The 17,437-nt window shown below is 49.7% G+C and overlaps 1 protein-coding gene across 1 annotated transcript in view; it reads left to right on the top strand.

Annotated features, from left to right (window-relative positions):
* OSBP2 (oxysterol binding protein 2) overlaps positions 1-17,437 on the top strand; it is a gene marked incomplete at both ends in the record, with an annotated part of 61,188 nt that overhangs the window by 2,455 nt on the left and 41,296 nt on the right.

Here is a 17,437-nt window from a genome sequence, read left to right as displayed (position 1 = left end):
GGAGAACTTAATCACCTTGAACAGGTACAGGTTTTCAAGGAGAGTATCTTTAGGTAAGTATTAATTCATCAAAGGTTAGCATTGGCTCTCGTGACCGAGGTTCTGCATGTGGGCTGCCTTCTCCATAAGCTTGCTCTTATTTCTAGCTCGAGTTTCGTGCCGTCTCCTCTACAGGTTTGGTGCCTTAAAGCAGTGCCAAATGGGGGGGGGGGGGATATTTCATGCTGTGTCTAATTTGCTCATAGTTATGATGCAAAAGGCTCCTGGCCAGCTCGCGGCCTCAGCTCCCCTTTCAGTGCTGGGCAGTGCTCCTGCAGGAATGAGCTGGTGCCTGGAGCAGATTAGCTGTCCTGCCTGCCCTGCCCTGCCGTGGCAGCTTGCTTCCCTGGAAAAGCTGCTTCCCAGAACAGGCTTCTTCGCATAGCTCTGTTTATCCGGCAGTTAACTCTTGCTTAGCATTTTAAGATCTTGAGTACAACCCAGAAGGTTCTTTTCTGGCTCCAGCTGAGAGCTGGGGCAGGGAGCTCACTGAGAATCACACAACTGGGGGCTTCCAGAAGATGCCTCTGGTCCTCACCCCCTGCATGATGCAGGGCCCACCCTGTGAGAACAGCCAGGGCCTTTGTCTGCTGGGCTTTGACTTTACCCCCAAGGTATGAGACTGCACAGCCTGTGCAGGCCCCTCTGCCAGTGTGGGATCGCCCTCTGTGTTGAAATGTCTTCCTTATACTTAATCTTCACGTAATAAAGTGAAGGGAGAGGTACCTCCCTACAGTGGTTTTATAACAGCTCATCTCTGCGAGCACAGAAGTAGCTGAGTGTCCTTGACCATTTTTCATCCTCCAGGTGATGGAAACATGCAGGTTTTCAAGACAGCCCCGTGGCTGCGTGGTAGCTCTGAGCTACTTGTATTTAACCAGCTTTTTTGTGATGCTTGTTCCCAGTCATCTTGTTTTCACAGGATGCTTGCTTTATCCGTATGGTGCTGTGCTGTTAATCACTGTTCATTTTTCTGTTTTTGAGGAATCCCATCTTGGGTGCTTTGTAATCAGAGACGCAATGCAAGTCAAAGCAGTGCTCAAGCTGTCAGTTTGCAGACCAGGTTCCTCTGTTCCCAGATTATTGCTGCATGCAGGGAGTCCCTCATCTCTTAAATCTGGTGTAATGGCCCATGTGCTTTATTGGATGAAGCTGCAGCAAAAGTAAGTGCTTTACTGCAGTAAGCTTTGCATTTTGAGGTGGCCAGAGGAGCAGTGCTCTCTGTTTTTGAGGGGTGTAGGTGTAACCTGCACTGCTGTCTCGAGGTAGACTTCAGGCAGCATCACACATGCTGCAGTTTTAGTTCCTGGAGACTATTGTGAGTATGGGTAGTACTTACGGGCTCACCTGCATGGGTGCCTATGGGAGAATAGTTACTGTGTGACCACTTCTGGTGTCAAATGCTCCAGCTTTTATCGTGGTGTTTGTCCTCAGCTGTCCTCCATGGAGGCTGTGGCAGTTTGCTCAGGGCTCCCTGGTTTGAATTGCTTTCCATTCAGTGCACTGTAACTCACCACAGGGCCCCTCTGCTGTTTCCATGTTGCAGCAGGTTGGGCTGCTGAACCTTTCCATATCGTATCCTGCTTGCATATTCATTACGCTGTAGCTATAGGTAACTTTGGTAATTGTAGGTGACTTGAGTGCACCGTGACATTGGAGCCCTCTGCTCCTTGCAGGGACCTCAGACCCACAGCTGATGGCAGAGCTGGAGTCGCTCTGAAACATGAGTTGTTGCTCCCTGGTGTCTTGGAAGTCCCCGCATTGGAGTGTGCTCGAAGATGGGGCTGGTGGAGGTGTTAGATTCCCCATCAAGTCTTCATTATGCCGTTCAATTATTTTAATCGTTCTCCCATCGGCTTGGCAGGGCCCTTGATACGTTTTATTCTGACCTTTGTTTGGTTTTGATCGAGAAGCTTGTTTAATAATTAATGGCTTCATTTCTCTTTGTCTGACGACTGCAGGCGGACGGGGCGTGCTGCAGCTGGCTGCGCTGCTCCTGGGTCAGCCACTGCTGACTCACACGGCTGCGTGTGCTGAGCCTCCAGGCCCTGCAAACATCAACTTGAGAATTAAAAATGCCGGTTTGAAGGCATGGTACGGCGGGGCTGTTGGCACAGCTCGGCTGGCAGCAGGAAGCAGAGCGCGTCCCCTTGGCTCCTCGCTCCTGGTCGTGCTGCTCAGCATTTGCTGTGCTGTGATGAAATTCTGCAGCGTAAGTGTGCAGCGTGGCTTCCATGTGTGCATGTCAGCAGTGAGCTGTCATGCTCGGTGCAGCAGCTGTGTGCATCCAGCAGCCCTTCCCTTCACGTTCCTTTGGGCCACGCTGTGTTCTTGTCAACCTTCCTGAGCTTTTCTTTTTTGCCTTTCCTTTTAAATCTCGCTCTTCGAGATGGGATATTCCTGCTTTGAAATCACGACTGAATAGATGTGTGTCCCCACTGTGACTGTGGAGGAGGGCCTTCATTTCCTAAAAATAGTCTTAATTCTCCGTGTCTTTCTAGATAAAGAGCACTGTGCAGGCATGCACAGCGGGTTGGAGTGGTTTCTGCTCTGCATGGGAAGATAAATATGGTGCTGTAGGAGTCGGTGCCTTGCCTTTCTTTCTTTAACATGAAACAGTGATGCCTAAAATCTGTTATTAGCAGCTGAAGGTTTCTGCTCAGCACTTTATAAGGAGCAGAGCAGAAAATGATGTCCTTTACACCTACTGCTTGTGTATTGCTGCTATATGCAGAAGACCTCTTTTCTTTGGGTTGGGGTTGGTGTGGATGCCTCAGCAGTGTGGCTGCGTTGTTAATGAATGGAGGAGGGCCCTTTTCTTCAGCACAGCCTCACTGTGCTGTGTGCTGGCAGTGGGCAGCCAGGTGCCAGGCCCCCGCAGGGCTGCTTGTAGCCAATGCCTGCCCTGTGTGTGTCTGTTCACAACCTCTCTCTTTTCAGCTCTCCTGTGATTGTGGAGGGTGATGGCCTGTGTTGGAGGCATGGAAAGCACACAGGTCATGGCTCAGAGCAGCTTGCAGGGCTCCTGCCAGCAGGACAGAGACACCTCGGTTGTATCATGGACGAGAGTTTGGGACCTCCTAGGACAGTGATGTTCTCCTCTTGGTGAGCGCCCAGCTGAGAGCAGGCATGTGCTTCAGTGAGCATCTTTCTGCCTTGCAATGTGCAGCAGGTGAGCGGTGCCACCTGAGCCTGCAGCTCGTTAGGAGTTAAACCAAAGGTTAACTCCTTCACTGAATCCTTTTTGGAGGCCCTCCTGGCCCAATTGTGGTTAAGCGTAGGCTTTCGTGCTTCAGAAGCCCCATGCTTTGTTATTAGGATGCATACCTTCAAGCATTGATGTTTCCAAGTGTGTAGCTGTATACACACACGTCCTTACTCTGAATGATGCTGTGAGCTCTGCATTTGCCATTTATTGTTCCCGTGTTACCACTTAGGTGTTACTCAGCAGATCTTGTGGAGCAGAAAGTGCTACAGGTTTATTATGTGTGGTCAGGTGAAACTAATACACGGCTTCATCCAAGCAGTTTTTCCTTTCCCTGCTGCTTATGTATCTGCGTTGCTGCAAGACTGCTGCAGGCTCCCATCTCGGCCTCTCCTGGGATGTAATTTCTGAAAGCAGCAGGAGGTAAGGCAGTTCTCAAACCAAAAGCCGTTTTGCCTGAAGTCGTCTTTTGTTTTTATGCTGCTGGTAGGTTGCTGCATATTTCATGGAAATAGTACAGAAGGTGACAGAATCGTCTTAGTCTTGTGTGATTTAAATTGAAGGTGCACTGCAGGCTCTGGGCTCCTATTGCTGGTTTGCACTGTTCCTTTCTTTGTCTTGAGACAACGCGTGGGACTCCTGGTGAAGCTGTTTGGTGTTCACAGCAGCTGTGTCTTACTAAGGATCGATTGGGAGTGCTGTGTGGCTGGATATGTGTTGAGTGCTTGGTCATGTAATGTGATTTTTCTTTTTATAGTTACCAGATTACACAATACTAGCCCAGTGTTTGCTTTGGAGTATCTTTATCAGTGGTGCAATCACAGCAAGTCTATGGATGGTACAAACAAGAGCAGAGAGGCTGCTGTGCTAGAAAGTACACCATCAGGTGGGAAATCCAGGAGGTGGGTTTTCACTGGAGGTAGGGGCCAAGCACTGGGGTCCTGCAGTGCATTCCTGGTGGTGCCCAAACTCTGGCTCCATAGGGTGCTGAGCAGCCCAGTCTGGTTGCTCCTGCATGCAGCAGGTTGCACTTGAGGCGTCCCAAGGTGCCACCTAATCTCTGTTAACGTATGGTTCTGTCCTTGTGTTGTTCCTGCTCTGCTCTCTCTGTGGGTGAGGCTCAAATCACGCCACAGGGATGTGGGGTAGGAGTGCCCATAGGGGTGTACCTTGTAATGGCTGGGCCTTGCTGCTGTGCACTGAGTTGGGAAATTAGCAGGGTCCACTGGAAGTCTGAAAAGCTGCTTTGGTGGGGAGTCAGCGAGGACACTGGTGCTTAAAGTGTGGTTCAAGCAATATAACTGCACTGTGTGCTCTGTGCCTGTTATGAAGTGGATCTTTTAATAGTGCTGAGAGTTTAGTTTTGTAGAAACCAGCAGTGCTCATCAAACTGCTCCAGCCCAAGCTTAGCAGCAGTGGTTCCTGCACTGTTTGCAGCTCTTCTGCTTTTTTTTTCCCCCCTTCAGTTTGGTAGTTTTATTCTCTGAAGTTAAGGTCAGACCAGAGGAAGGGTTCCTGTCTGATATTTGGGGGTTGACAAGCCAATACAAATGCATGCACATCATCTAGGATGTGACTAAACTGCTTTGCTGGTGTATTGTGGGTTTCATTAGAGGGTGTTTAAATACAGAATGGATGGGAATTGTAGGCCTGGCTGAGCTCACGTACCTTAGGAGCAGGGTTTACTTCAGGAGCTGAAGGATAGGAACCCTGCCATGTTCTCACCTGTGTGCTCGTGTCCATGTAGCTGCTGGGACATCTGCAGCCCTAAGATGCCTTTACAGTGCAGTGTTGAATATCTTGGGCTTCTCCAGTTTGGGAGCATCACAGGTTCATGCGTGACCTGCCATCTCTGGTGAAGCACTGCTGTGATGTCACTCGCTCAAAATGTGACATGGGAACAAGGCTTTGCTTTTCATTTCCCAATGCACAGCAGCTGTAAGCAGGCATATCAATGTGTGGGCTGTCTGCTGGTGGGAACAGGAGGAGTTCAGTTCCACGATCCTCCAAGCGCTGCAGGATGGTGGTGGCACATCTGCAACGAAGCTGGGAGCGCACAGCTGGGCTCTCCTTGCTGCTGCCACAGGAGCTGCAGTCAGATGCAGTGCCCCCTGTGTTGTACAAGTAAAGTCTGTTGTTACCATCAGGTGTGTTTCTAGTTTACGACTGGGGTTTGTTTATGGAACTGCTGGTTAATCTGCACTGATTTCACATGCACCTCACCGAGCGCTGTGGTGCCCTGTGTAGGTGTTACAGTGAGCCTATGCCCCGCCAGCAGGAATAGCCTTTAAGTGCACTCCATGCCCGAGAAAAACATTGAGATAGGGCTTATTGGTCAGGCTTTATGCTGCTGCAGCTGGATGTGGTGGGTGGCAGCTGCTGAGCAAGACTTTAGCACAAGGAGCAGGATGGGAAGCACAGCACCCTGCTACTGAGATACTGAGAGCCATTCAGTCTTCCAAAGCCATCTTTTATCCCAATTGTTTTTTTCCTTTAGTTGCTAATGGGAGAAAACATGGTGGATGTTTGTTGGCTTTGTAAGAGAGCAGAGAGAACAGGGCGGTGGTAATGTGTGATGTATTAAGGGAGAGTTTATAGCCAGAGGAGTGAAAACCTGGCAGAGATGCTTCAAACTGCTGTCTGGTTTCAGTGTGCTCGTGTGATTGAAATGAGTGAGGGCACGTCGTGCTGCTCGGTGCTAAGTGCACCTTTTGTATCTTTAATAAAACCTCAAGAGGAATGTTTCTGCTGTGCCAGATCTCTATAAAAAGAATCTGCTCCTGCGTGCGAGCGCTGCGGGTCTGACAGCTTGGTTTTCTCCACTTGATCTTCAGGTAATCTAGCTCCCTTTCTTGGGGAGGAAAAAAGAGCACTTTGCTGCTTTTTGACTGGTGTGTACTTCTTAGTGTGCTGATCTGGGAAAGGCTTCCTACAGCAGCCCTCCTTCTGCTGCACGTTACAGCCTTCCTTTTGCCCTTGAGATCCATCTCTCCCAGCAGTACAAAACCTCCTCCTTGTCACTGTGCCTCCAGCTGTTCTTCCACCTGCTGTTCTCCAGGGCCTGGAGGACCAACTCCTCCACACCAACATGTGCAACTGGTGAATACTTCAACCTCCTGCAGGAACCAGGAATGTTGTGGTGTGCTTTTCCAAGTGCCAAAGGCCCGTGGTGCTAGGTAGGCTGCTTTTGCTGGAATTGGAGTGTGTGATTTCCTTCCAGTGCTGAGCTCTGCTTGCCAACATCTGTTTTCAGAGGTGTGACTGTAATCTCATAACATACTGGAGGAGTTTCCATGGATGTGCTGGTGTCAGTCAGTGCACACAGTAAATAGCTTTCTACTTTTCCTGTTTTCACTCTTTCTTTTTTCTGCACTGACAAAGTGAGTGGGTCACTGCCCCTTTGTGTGGTAGTGCATTGCTTGCTTTGGCCAGTTGGAACTGTCCTAATTAGAAAGAACAAATATCCACTCATAGAGCTCATCCCCCTAGAAGCAGGTCAGACTTCAAATCATGGAATTGTTAAGGTTGGAAAAAACCTTTTAAGGTGCTCAAGTCCACCCCCATGCCCACTGACCACATCCCTCAGTGCCACATCCTCACTGTTCTTGTGCCCCTCCTAGGACAGTGGTGTTCTCCAGGTGAGCACCCAGCTGAGAGCAGGCAGTAGATCCCAGGCAGTGCTGAAGCAGCTGTAAGAACTGCACGTAAAGCTCCCTAAGCATCTTACTGCTCCCAGGGGTTTCTTGCAAAACAGTATGCTGAGGTAACGCTGAACGTCTGGTTTGAGCAATTGGGACATTCACTTAGAGCTCTAACTCGCCCTTTTCTAGGTGAGAGCAGCTCCTTGTGAAGGAGGTTGGCTTTGCCTTCCACCCCTTGGCTGTGCATTGAACTTTTCTGTTCCTGCTAACCATGATCAATATCCATAGGATTTCTGCAGCAAACACACTGCCCATCAGCACTGATCCCAGTGCAGAGGATGGCATGACTCAGATGCCCAAGATGAATTTCTGAAGGCGTGTGTGACCCGCATGTGCTCTGTGTGGCTGTGTATTCCTGCATGGAGACAGGGGGGAGTGTGGGTCTCACTCAGTGCTCCTTATCTTGGTGCTCTGTCACTGAGCAGTTAATGCCTTGCTCTAACCATTGGGCCTTTTCCATGTTTCATCCTTGCCTGACCCTGAGCAGAGGCTGCTGATGGAAGCTGATGGCAGGTGGAACTTCAGGAAGAAATCTCAAGATGTTGATGGTGGAAGGCATGTTGGGGTGTTTGGTATTGCAGGGAAAGCCCTGGAGATCAGCTGCGCAAGGTCACCTGGGCATCTGCAAGATCTGCCAGATCTCTTGGATCTGCCAGGCTGAATCATGGGCCAGTAAGCAGTTAACTCCTGATTTCTATTTTAAAAAAGCTCTTGGCATCTCCAGCGGCTGAAAAGCCAGCTGCCAACTTTTTATTTTTTGGGCTGTGTCATAAGGAATGGGAAAGATCCCACGTTGTGTTGTACTGCCCCAGGCACTCACATTGCACCCATGGTTTAAATTCTTGCTTTTTCTTTTTGTTTCATCAGTTATACGGGATGAGAAATGCTGTTCACTGAATTGCTAACCCCTGTGCTTCCCAGGAACGTGTCCCAAAGGATGCAGGAGTGAGCCTGTAAATCTGACCATCCTGCAGGCATTATAGTGGAGATCATGGAAGTAACTTATGCATATATCTCAGTTGCTGAGCTCATGCATTCTTCTGCTCAGGCAGCAGCTTTGTGCCAGCTGCCCGAAGAGCTGGATGTGAGCTGAGCCCAGGAGCTGTGTGGTTTGGTTCCAAATGCAGTGATCTAGCTTTGCCTCTTACCCAAATGATGTGGGTTCTGCATCCAGTTCACCTCTCCTCATCAGGTATGTATCTAGAAGAAACAGCTCATCCAGACAGAAATTCCTTGCTGTGGTTTTAGTGCTGTTTCGAAGCTGGCGAAAAGAAAAGTGCTGACTTTAAAATGATCTTCAGTGTTGGAAGTTGCGGGCTGTAATTCATTCACAGCATCTCCAAAGGGAAATTGGTACTGAAAGCATTAACATCAAACTGCATCTTGCATAAGGGCCGCAGCCCACAGCAGGAGAAACATTCTTGGGATGAAGCTCGTCTGCCCATGTTAGGTCTGAGCAAGAGTGGATGAGACTTGTGCTCAAACCAGACCTCTGTAATCTGAAAACCCAGGGGCATCCTTAGCAGTCTGAATAGCGTTATGAATGCACGTCAGTGGGGTAAGAATACAATGTCTGTCCTCTATTGGCTGTGCTGTGCACTCATGTTCTCAGACGTGGTGGTGAGAAAATGCAAACAGGAGATGACTGTGGCTTTACCCTGATCATTTAACACCATTTCCAAGGGCCAAGAGGCCAGTGCGAACTTAAAGGCTGCGGCAGTAACAAGCACAATTACTGCCTGAGGCTCACGTCTGCTGGGTTGCATTTGTGTCAGCGTTCTTGTGCAATAAGAGCATTTGTCAAATTAACCTTGTGTATGGTAATTTGTTCGTTCTTGCTTAAAACAGAGCCACCAGACATGTAATTCATGCGTCTCGCCGTTTGTAAGCTAACTGCTGCCCACCTGATGGGGTCTGGACCAGGCCTTCCTTCAGAGTTTAACTGAGACAGTGTACTTAGTGGCAGTGCTACCCACAGATCTTGATTTGTTAAGTGGGGAGGGCGGGGTTTGTATCAGTGCCCTCTGGAAGCTGAGCCTTTGTGGGCTGCATCACCTGCCCTGCTGGGCTGTGCTTGGGGGCTGTGGTTTGCCACTTCTGTTTAAGCGTTGCAGTTACTGGAACTCACAGAAACACCAAAGACCTTCAAGATCATCCAGTCCAACCATCCACCCATCACCAGTAGTTCTCATTAAGCCACGTCCCTCAACACAAAATCCAAATTAATTCCTTGAACTAATGTGATGCCACGAGTCTCCTGTTAGTAAGGCAGACGCTTTAGGATCCCTTCAATTTCACCAGCTCCTTACCACACTCAGCTTCATCCCGATCTTCCATCAAATCAGGCATATTGTTCACAGCACTCCCCAATCATTCCTTGTGATTGCATCCCCAGTTCAAGGGAATTGCTCCTCCAGTGCTCCAAGCTCCAATTTCCACCAGGGAACATCACAGTTTGAACCAAGTCTGCTCACTTCTAGGCAAACTTCTACAAAACCTCACCTTGAATTTAATCAGGAATTAAATGATGGGATGTGGAGGATACCAAAACATGAACAATGAATAATCTGATGCACGGGGGGAAGGTTTGTAATGAGAAACAAAGGAAACGCACTGCCCTGGGATATTTCACTTACAGCAGTGGGTTATTAACTGCAGAGCTTACCATTTGCAGCAGAGCACTGTGTCACAGCACATGCTCTGACATGTTTGGACATGGAAGAATAGGGGAAAAAAGAAAGAAGAAAAAACAAACAACAACAGAGCTTAAACAGAGCACCCTCTCACCATTCTTTCTGATTGCTGGGGTGAAGGGACTGTTACAAAATGTAGGTTTTCTAACTCTTTCCTTTCCTGTCCCAGCTTATGTAGACAGCAAAGAAGTCACTTTGGTCATTGTCAGCGTCCTTTTACCCAAGGAGGCTGTTTGCTTCCATTGCAGAGCTTTGTGGTTTGGTTTCCACCTTGTAACGATGTCCCAGACTCACTGAAATGCCTGCAGGTGTTGCCTGTCTCATCCACATGCAGCCCATCAGCTGCTCCTGGTGGCAGAAGCACCAGCCCAATCTAAAACATCTTTCTGCTGAGCAAATCAATCCTTGAACACAACATAAAGGGATGAAGTAGCTGCTACTCTAAACACCCTAAACATCAGATGGTACCTTGTGTGTTTTGCACATCTGCAGCCAGATTCCCGTGCTCACCATCATCCTGTTTCTGAACGTTTATTTGGAAATAAAGCTCACGTGGTTGTGAGGAGCTTCTTTAAAACATTAAGCATCTGCATATTACAACATCCTACACGTGCAGCTGGAGAATAAGTTGCAACTTACTCATACACCTCTTTGAGAAGCCTAAAGATGATAACATAAATACCTGTTCATTTAGGAGCCCTGCACCCAACACAACTCATTTCTAACACAGAGTTTGGGAGGTACAGGTAAGATCCTGCTAATTGGGAAGAACCTGGTGGGGAGGAGAGCAGCCATACCGTGCACCTATTTGTGGCTGGAGTGTTGTTGGAGCCCTTTCTTGGATGGAGGAGGATCTAAAACACTCTGAATTGAAACCTTGCTATGCACATTGCCCCAGACCCATAACATTTAAGGGCCTTGTGAGTTTCTCAGATTCAGTCATAGCAGCACAGAGCACCTTTCCCATACAGAGCAAGGGGATGGCACCCTGTGAGCCCATGGTGACGGCGATACCCTTATCAGCCGTGGCCACTGCTGGTGTCACCAGTGGTTAAATGGAGATAGCATGGCTTGCAGGGAGGAGCTGGAGCTCATGGTAACCCAAATGCCACTTAGCTGCTCCTTTTGTTTTCCGAGTGGTGGCTCACTGAGGTTTTTCTTTTTCCCTGTTGGCCACTGCTGAGGTTCCCTTGTCAGAATGTCTGCACTGTGCCTACCAGAGAGTGATGTGTGTTACAGATGGTAGTCCTGAAGAGTGCATGTGGGAATAGATTGCTTCCACAGTGTCCTTCTGTGTGAGGTGGAAGCCCTGGGGAAGCAGGACATCCTTCTCATGGGGGAATGAGCTTTGTGCTGGAAAGAGCTGGGACTTGTTTGCATGTATTTATCACAGCATCACTGTATGCTTGGTTTGGAAGGGATGTACAGCCCCTCAGTCTGTGCTGTGAGGCTGGTTGCCCCAGCTCCAGCCTGGACCTGAGTGCTGCAGGGAATGGGGCAGTCTGGGTCTTGAGAGCTGCCAAGCTGACATGTCTCTGAAGTTCCCTCGCCCTCCCCATCCGTTAGACCTGCATCCATTCCAAGGTTTGTGGCTTTGTGCCATGGGCTGGGCAGTGCTGACATAGGCAGAATGCACTGCTGAGGTTCTGCCTCCAGCCTCTGTGCAGCATCTGTGATGGATGCGGTGCCTCGTCCTGTGCTGAGGCTGTGGCTGAGGATGTCACTGTGACAAATCACCTCCCCGTGCCTCCCCTGTGCCTTTTCTCCTCTTGGGGAGAAGGCGATGTGAGGAGAGACAGCTCCTGTTTGTAAATGACATGGAGCAGAGAGGTGTTCTTTTGGTTGTTTCCTTGCAAAGGATTTCTCTACACAGCCGTGGGTGCTGCAGATAAACTTGAGCATCCAAATCCTGGAGCTGTCCCTGCACCCCTCTGTTTGGAGGAGAGGTTTCAGGCTGTGCAGATCCAACCCCTTCAACACTGCTGGTTGGTGGCTGCAGCCTGCTGCTGTGACACAACAGTGCTCTGGGACAACAGCCTGGATCTGTTGATTGTTTTTCCCTGCAACCTGATTGTCACTGTTCTGTCCCCATCACCACTGTGGCCACTTGTGGCTTAATCAGCCCATAAATGAAAGCAAACAGAGCCTTTTTGCAGGAATCTCAGTCCAACCCTTGCCATATGCTTGTTTGGGTCTTGTTTGCAAATGTGGTAGGTTTGGTGAAAAGAAAAAGAGGAAGCAAAAAAAAATGTCTCAGCTGTTTGTCATGTGGAGCTTGTGGTTCGTATGAGATGTGCTGAGCAAGCTTGTGCTGTGCTGGGTGTGTGCATCGCCTGCCCTGTGAGCGGGGGAAGCTGCTCCTGGCCAAGGGCAGGCTTTCTCTTGGACCCTTTGCTCTGGAATTGAGTTGCTGTAAAAAAAAATCCTTCCTTGAACTGAGAGAGAATGAGAATGCTGGGGGGTTTGGTGTCTGTACTGGTATCTCTAACGTCAGCCACGTGAATGGGAGATCATGCTGGTGTGTTCTGGGCTTCCTGCTGCCGTGCAGCATCCCTGGGACATACATGTGGGATTTCTGCTATTCTTTCATTTCTCTTGCTTCAAAAAAAATAAATCCTTGGGCTAAAAATATTCTCCAGGTTAATAATGGAAGCAGAATGTTCTGCATGTGGCTTTCTAGTCAGGCAATTAAACACCGAGGCATCTTCTGAAGCAACCTTCAGTCTGAACCTTTGCTCTCCCCATGGGTTTGTTCCCCTCCCTCCATCCCCAGGCAGGACTGTGAAAGGGGTGACAGTTATCTTTGCTCAGATTTATGAAGGAATGCCTGAATGCTTTTTGAAAGCACTTTGGTTTGATTCTTGTCCTGCTGTGGAGTCGCAAGGAGCCACCAGCAGCAGTCCTGCACCCTGCTTGGCTGTGCACCCCTGGCTCCAGCAATGACTTGGCCACTGCTTCTCCCAGATACAGAGATACACTCTTCTCCTTTGGGACTTTCACACCCAGATTTACTTCCTTCTCTCTGGGGAAATGCACCAAAAGTGCCAGCAGAAGGCTTGGCCAAGGCTCAGCTTGGTAAGCCCTGATCCGATCCGTGGCTGCTGACAGAACCATGCTCAGTGATGTGCTTTTCAATTCCTCCTGCTGGGAAGTTCTTTCCAAGCATGTGCCAAGTCTCATGGCTCTCTATGGAAGAGTTGCATTGCTTTCTTTTTCTGTTTTCAAAAGCTGATGGGTGTGGGCAATATCCTGGAGCTGCTAATCTCAGTGTGACCTCAGCCATCTGCCAAAAGGTCTCCTGCAGGCTGAGGGAAGGAGGCCACGTGGCTGCAGGGCTGTCCTGCAACAGCTGTGCTGTGCTAACTGCATTTCTGCTGCAGCATTCTGTCCCCATGGGAGAAATAGTTGAGCCCAGCACATCTGCATGCTGAAAAAACAGAGGCTGAGTGGGTAAAATACTGAGGAGCCAAGAGGTAGGATCCAGTTAATAGCTGGGTGATGCTGATCTGTGACAGCCTGTTCTCTGCCTCAGGGTCACCTGAATGCTGTGAGAGTGATGGAAAGGGAAAGCAGCATTTGGGATGTGGGGCTGGGTGTGCTGGTTGCTCAGGCTTACAGCAGGTAAATGGTTTTGATCTCACAGAGGAGATATCTCTTGGAGGACAGGGTGAGCATATTGCAGAGGTCATTGCCATGAGTGCGCCTTAACTTGTGTTTGGGTCTGTGGTGATGCTTAGTGATAGAGTGGTGCCAGGAACGTGGGAGCAGGCAGTAGTGACCCTTCCAGCATAGGGAAGAAGTCTCAGCTCGGTGTTTGTGCAGTGTTTTGCTGTGGATAACCCAGTTTAAAGAACTAACTCGCCAGTGTGAAGCCGAATGTAACATAATGAGGTCCCTACGTGTGCTGTACCTACTGAGCTCAGCCGCACCGAAATACATTTGCAGCCACAGCAGTTCAGAAGCTCACCCTGACCCTGTGGTTGCTTGGATGGTGTGTGTGCTGCTAAGGGAAAGGAGAAGCCGAGCTGTAAGGGGATGAGGTGGTGCTCAGGGGAGGGAATCAGCAGAGCGATGTCTCATACTGCTGCAGGAACCTCTTCCAGTTAGGATGCTCCCTGATATTCTCTGTCTGCAGCTTCTTGGGATGCACGTGCAGCGTGGGCACTCACTCCTTCCTAAACTAGGGTGGCTTGCATGGTTTCAAGAGGCTGAATTTTCAGAGGGCCGCAGTGATGGCCCCAGCACAGAGCAGCTTAGCCCCAAGCATCCATCATCCTTGCTTGCTGTAACCAAGGAGTACCTGGGGGCAGAGCGTGACCCGGTGCTCGCACTGCTTGCTGCCTCCCATTAACATCCTGCAGAGCTGCACAGTTGGAGTCACGGGGCACAGCAGCATCTTGCCAGCATTAAAGCAAAACCTTTGGCTGTCATGTATAAAGCTGTGATGTCACCAAACTGAAGCTGCAGAGCTTAGGTGAAAAACTTAATCCTTTCTTTTTTTTTCCTTTGGCCTTTACTCTGTTGCTAAATCTGAGCCCTTATTATACAGCAGTGAAATTCAGTCGTTGCAGAGTGAGAGCATCTTTCTTTTGCGTAACTCTGGGGCGCTGGATGTGGCTCAGGTGTTCCTCCAGGACTAGCAAGGAGGCCTTTACATCACGATTTGCTCTTTTCTGTTATACCTCATCTGCCTGGTTGTGAGGTAAGAGATGCTGAGAATGAGACTGCAGGTGTTTTACGTGGGAGATCTCTCTGCATAGGCAAAAGCCCAGAGTTGTCTCGTTAAGCTCTGTGTGTTTAGATCTGTGGTATGAAAGTAACCTTAACAGCTTCTCTGGTTGTCTGCCATATGCCTTGCACGCTGTGCACAGCTATGACTTTACATCCCTGAATTCAGTAAGAGCTTTGTTCTGAGCAGCAGAAGATCCCGGCAGCGTCCAGCTCTCCTCTTGTTGAACCCCAGTTTGGCCCCTTGCAGCCTGCCCACGTGTTTTCCCATATGTGCAGCTCTCGGATTATTGCAGAAAGTGAAGAATCACAAAATCTGCCCCGGATCACGTTATGCAATAGTTGAGCTGCTGGCGGTGAATAAGCAGATCCAGCTGAACACAAGTGCTTCTGAAGGGCACCTCGTATTTTCTGCATGCGGACAGAGGAAATGGCTTGTTGGCTGGGAGCTGGGTCAGGTGCCTGGCTCGTGTGTGGGTGCTGAGTGATGGCAATTGATTTCCCATGCAGATCGGTGCTGAGAGGTGAGATAGCTTGAAGAACAGAATCCTGTACCCAATTGCTTTTCTTGGGTGGGAGAGCAGCGCTGAGTTATGGGACTTAATTTAGTGAAGTCACCTTGGAGACCTTTTGTTTCCTGTGTAAGAGAAAATCATTTTAGCTGTTTTCTAGAAGTGAAAAGTAATCCCTCCTGGGAGAACGCCAGTACATGCTGCATCACGAGGTGAATGATTCTGGCAATGAATATCAGTGCTTGGCTTTGTTTTGAGCCAGATCACCCCTCTTGCAAACAAACATTGCCACGCTGCATCGCTGAGTTTGAACTTCACACTTAGGAGGTGCCAGGGGGCTTTCCTTCCTGCAAGGCTTCTGTCTGCACGTGGAGCCTGCAAAGCAGTGTCAGAGCTGAGTAGGTGAGGAAAACCCTGGGGATGCTGTGGCTGGTGATGCAGAGTGGCTCTTACTGATGTTGTCTGTGTACCAGGTTGGGATGCAGCTCCTTTCACCCTGCGTTGGTGATGCGTTGTTATTACAGCCATGTTGAAGGTTGCAGAGAAGGAAGCAGCTGGAAAACTACTTTGAACCATCTGGGAACAGGGGAGATGCTCCTGGCCCTGGTAGGGATGCCTTGTGCCCATCATGCTGTTGGTATGAGCTGGAGCTGTGTGCCTCTGGGAGCATTTCTGCTGCCCAGCAGTTGATGGTTTGTTCTGCTCCCAGCTTCAGAGATGTGACTGAACTTGTTCAGCAGTTGTGGCCAGCAGTCACTTCACCTCATCTGTGGAGGAGCCAGTGGTGATCCGGGGATGAGAGGGGCTGGGCAGGAGAACCATGGCTGCTGATGTGGATGGAGGGAGCTTGTGAGTGTGGGAGAGAGGAATAAATGGAAACTTTGACAGAGCGTGGAGGTGGATGGAGACAGCATTGTGCACGTGAAGGGTCAGTGATAGAAGAGATGTGGCATTGCCCCGTAGGGAGCAGCAAAGCCATCTGCCCAGCTGGGTGCCTGAAATCAGGTGAGGATGATCCATCCCTTCTAGGGAGGTTGTGCCTGGCTTCTTCTCAAGCATTCGAGTGCTTGAGGAGCACTGCCCTTGCCTTGCATTGTGTTTTGCCATCTCCCACAATGGTTTTCCTTCAGCAACAGCTGTGTGATGCTCTTTATTGCCTCCTGGTGAGTGCAACCCCTGAGCATTTCTGCCTTGCCACTGTCCTCAGGAGTTGGAGCTGCCAGAACTGGGGCCTTCCTGAGGAAGGATGGTGCCACTGGCCTGGGGGGAGATAAAGGAGCCATTCCTATGGAAAGAAATTCCTACCAATTCCTGTTATTCCTCTTGCAATTCAGTGAGCAACCACCTAGTAATGTATCCTGCTGAAATGTGAGAGGGATCCATCTAATTATTGTGAGACATCTCAATTCCAACAGGTTTCGGTCGGGGGAAGAAGACTCTGGGAATGATTCAGATGAGAGCCATCTGGAACTACACGACCCTTCTGTCCTGCTGTTCTGTACCCATCTGTCAATCAGAAAACACTCTGATTTGCTCCTGAGGACAGGGCCTGGCTCAGCCCCAGGGGCTGGGGGATGGGATTGTGGTGTCTGCAGCCCCAGCTGAGAGCAGGCAGCCCTGAGCAGCAGCTGGCAGCAGCTCGCCCTGCCCTATGCTGGGATTGGCATTGCTGGCACTGCAGGGTGGTGCAAAGATGATGGGACTCCTGGGCTGAGTGTTTGCAGGGCTATTTTAGGCAGCTGCAAATGCTGCAGTGCGTGTGGAAGTGGTTTTGGGTCTACTTAAGCATTTATCTTTGTGCCTGAGAGCCTTTGACACATCCAGTCTTTGCATGTTCAGTCAGCAGGGATGCTGTCGAGGAGTTCTTCTTCCAGTCTGTGTGCATACCTGGGGTTGCCCTGACCCAGCTGCAGCACCTTACACTTGGCCTTGTTGAACCTCATTCAGGTTCTTGTTGGCCCACATCTCAGCTCCATCCCATCCAGCCTGGAGGTGCTGCTGTAGGCAGGCATGGGCTGTGGGGGGTGAATGAGAAGCCTGATCCCTGAGTAAGGATCTGGAGAAAGGTTTGTCCTAACCAGGAGTTTTGCCACTTGTGTGTGATGGTAGCAGCATACCTGCTTCTCCTTGCTTTGCTGGGCTGGGGTAAACGAGTGCTGAGTGTTGACTGTTGGTGAGTTCAGCCCCAGGAAAGCCTCCTGCTGTTTGTGCTCAGCTGAGTAAGCCTGCTGAAGTATGCAGCAGTCCTTCCAGCTGTAAAGGTGTTCTGAAAGCTGTGGAAGAATTGTGCTGTGCTCATTTGCTTTACAAATGAATATCTTTGCATGCAAGATCTTATCTAACTTGCACATAGGAGAATGACTGAAGGGATAAGATGGAGAGAGGTGGAGTGGTATGGGGAGGGAGAAGAGCTGCAGTGCCAGTGAGAAATGCCAGTGGTACATGGCTGGGGGCACACAGGAGTGTGTTGGCCACCCCAGGTGGATGCAGAAGGGTTTAGTATCATTGAATCATAAAATCATTAAGGTTGGAGAAGACCTTGATCTTAAAATCAAGTGC

Source organism: Tetrao urogallus (genome assembly GCF_951394365.1).
Source record: "Tetrao urogallus genome assembly, chromosome: 17".
In the NCBI taxonomy this organism is placed as follows: Eukaryota; Metazoa; Chordata; class Aves; order Galliformes; family Phasianidae; genus Tetrao; species Tetrao urogallus.
This window is presented reverse-complemented; position numbering and strand designations above follow the sequence as displayed.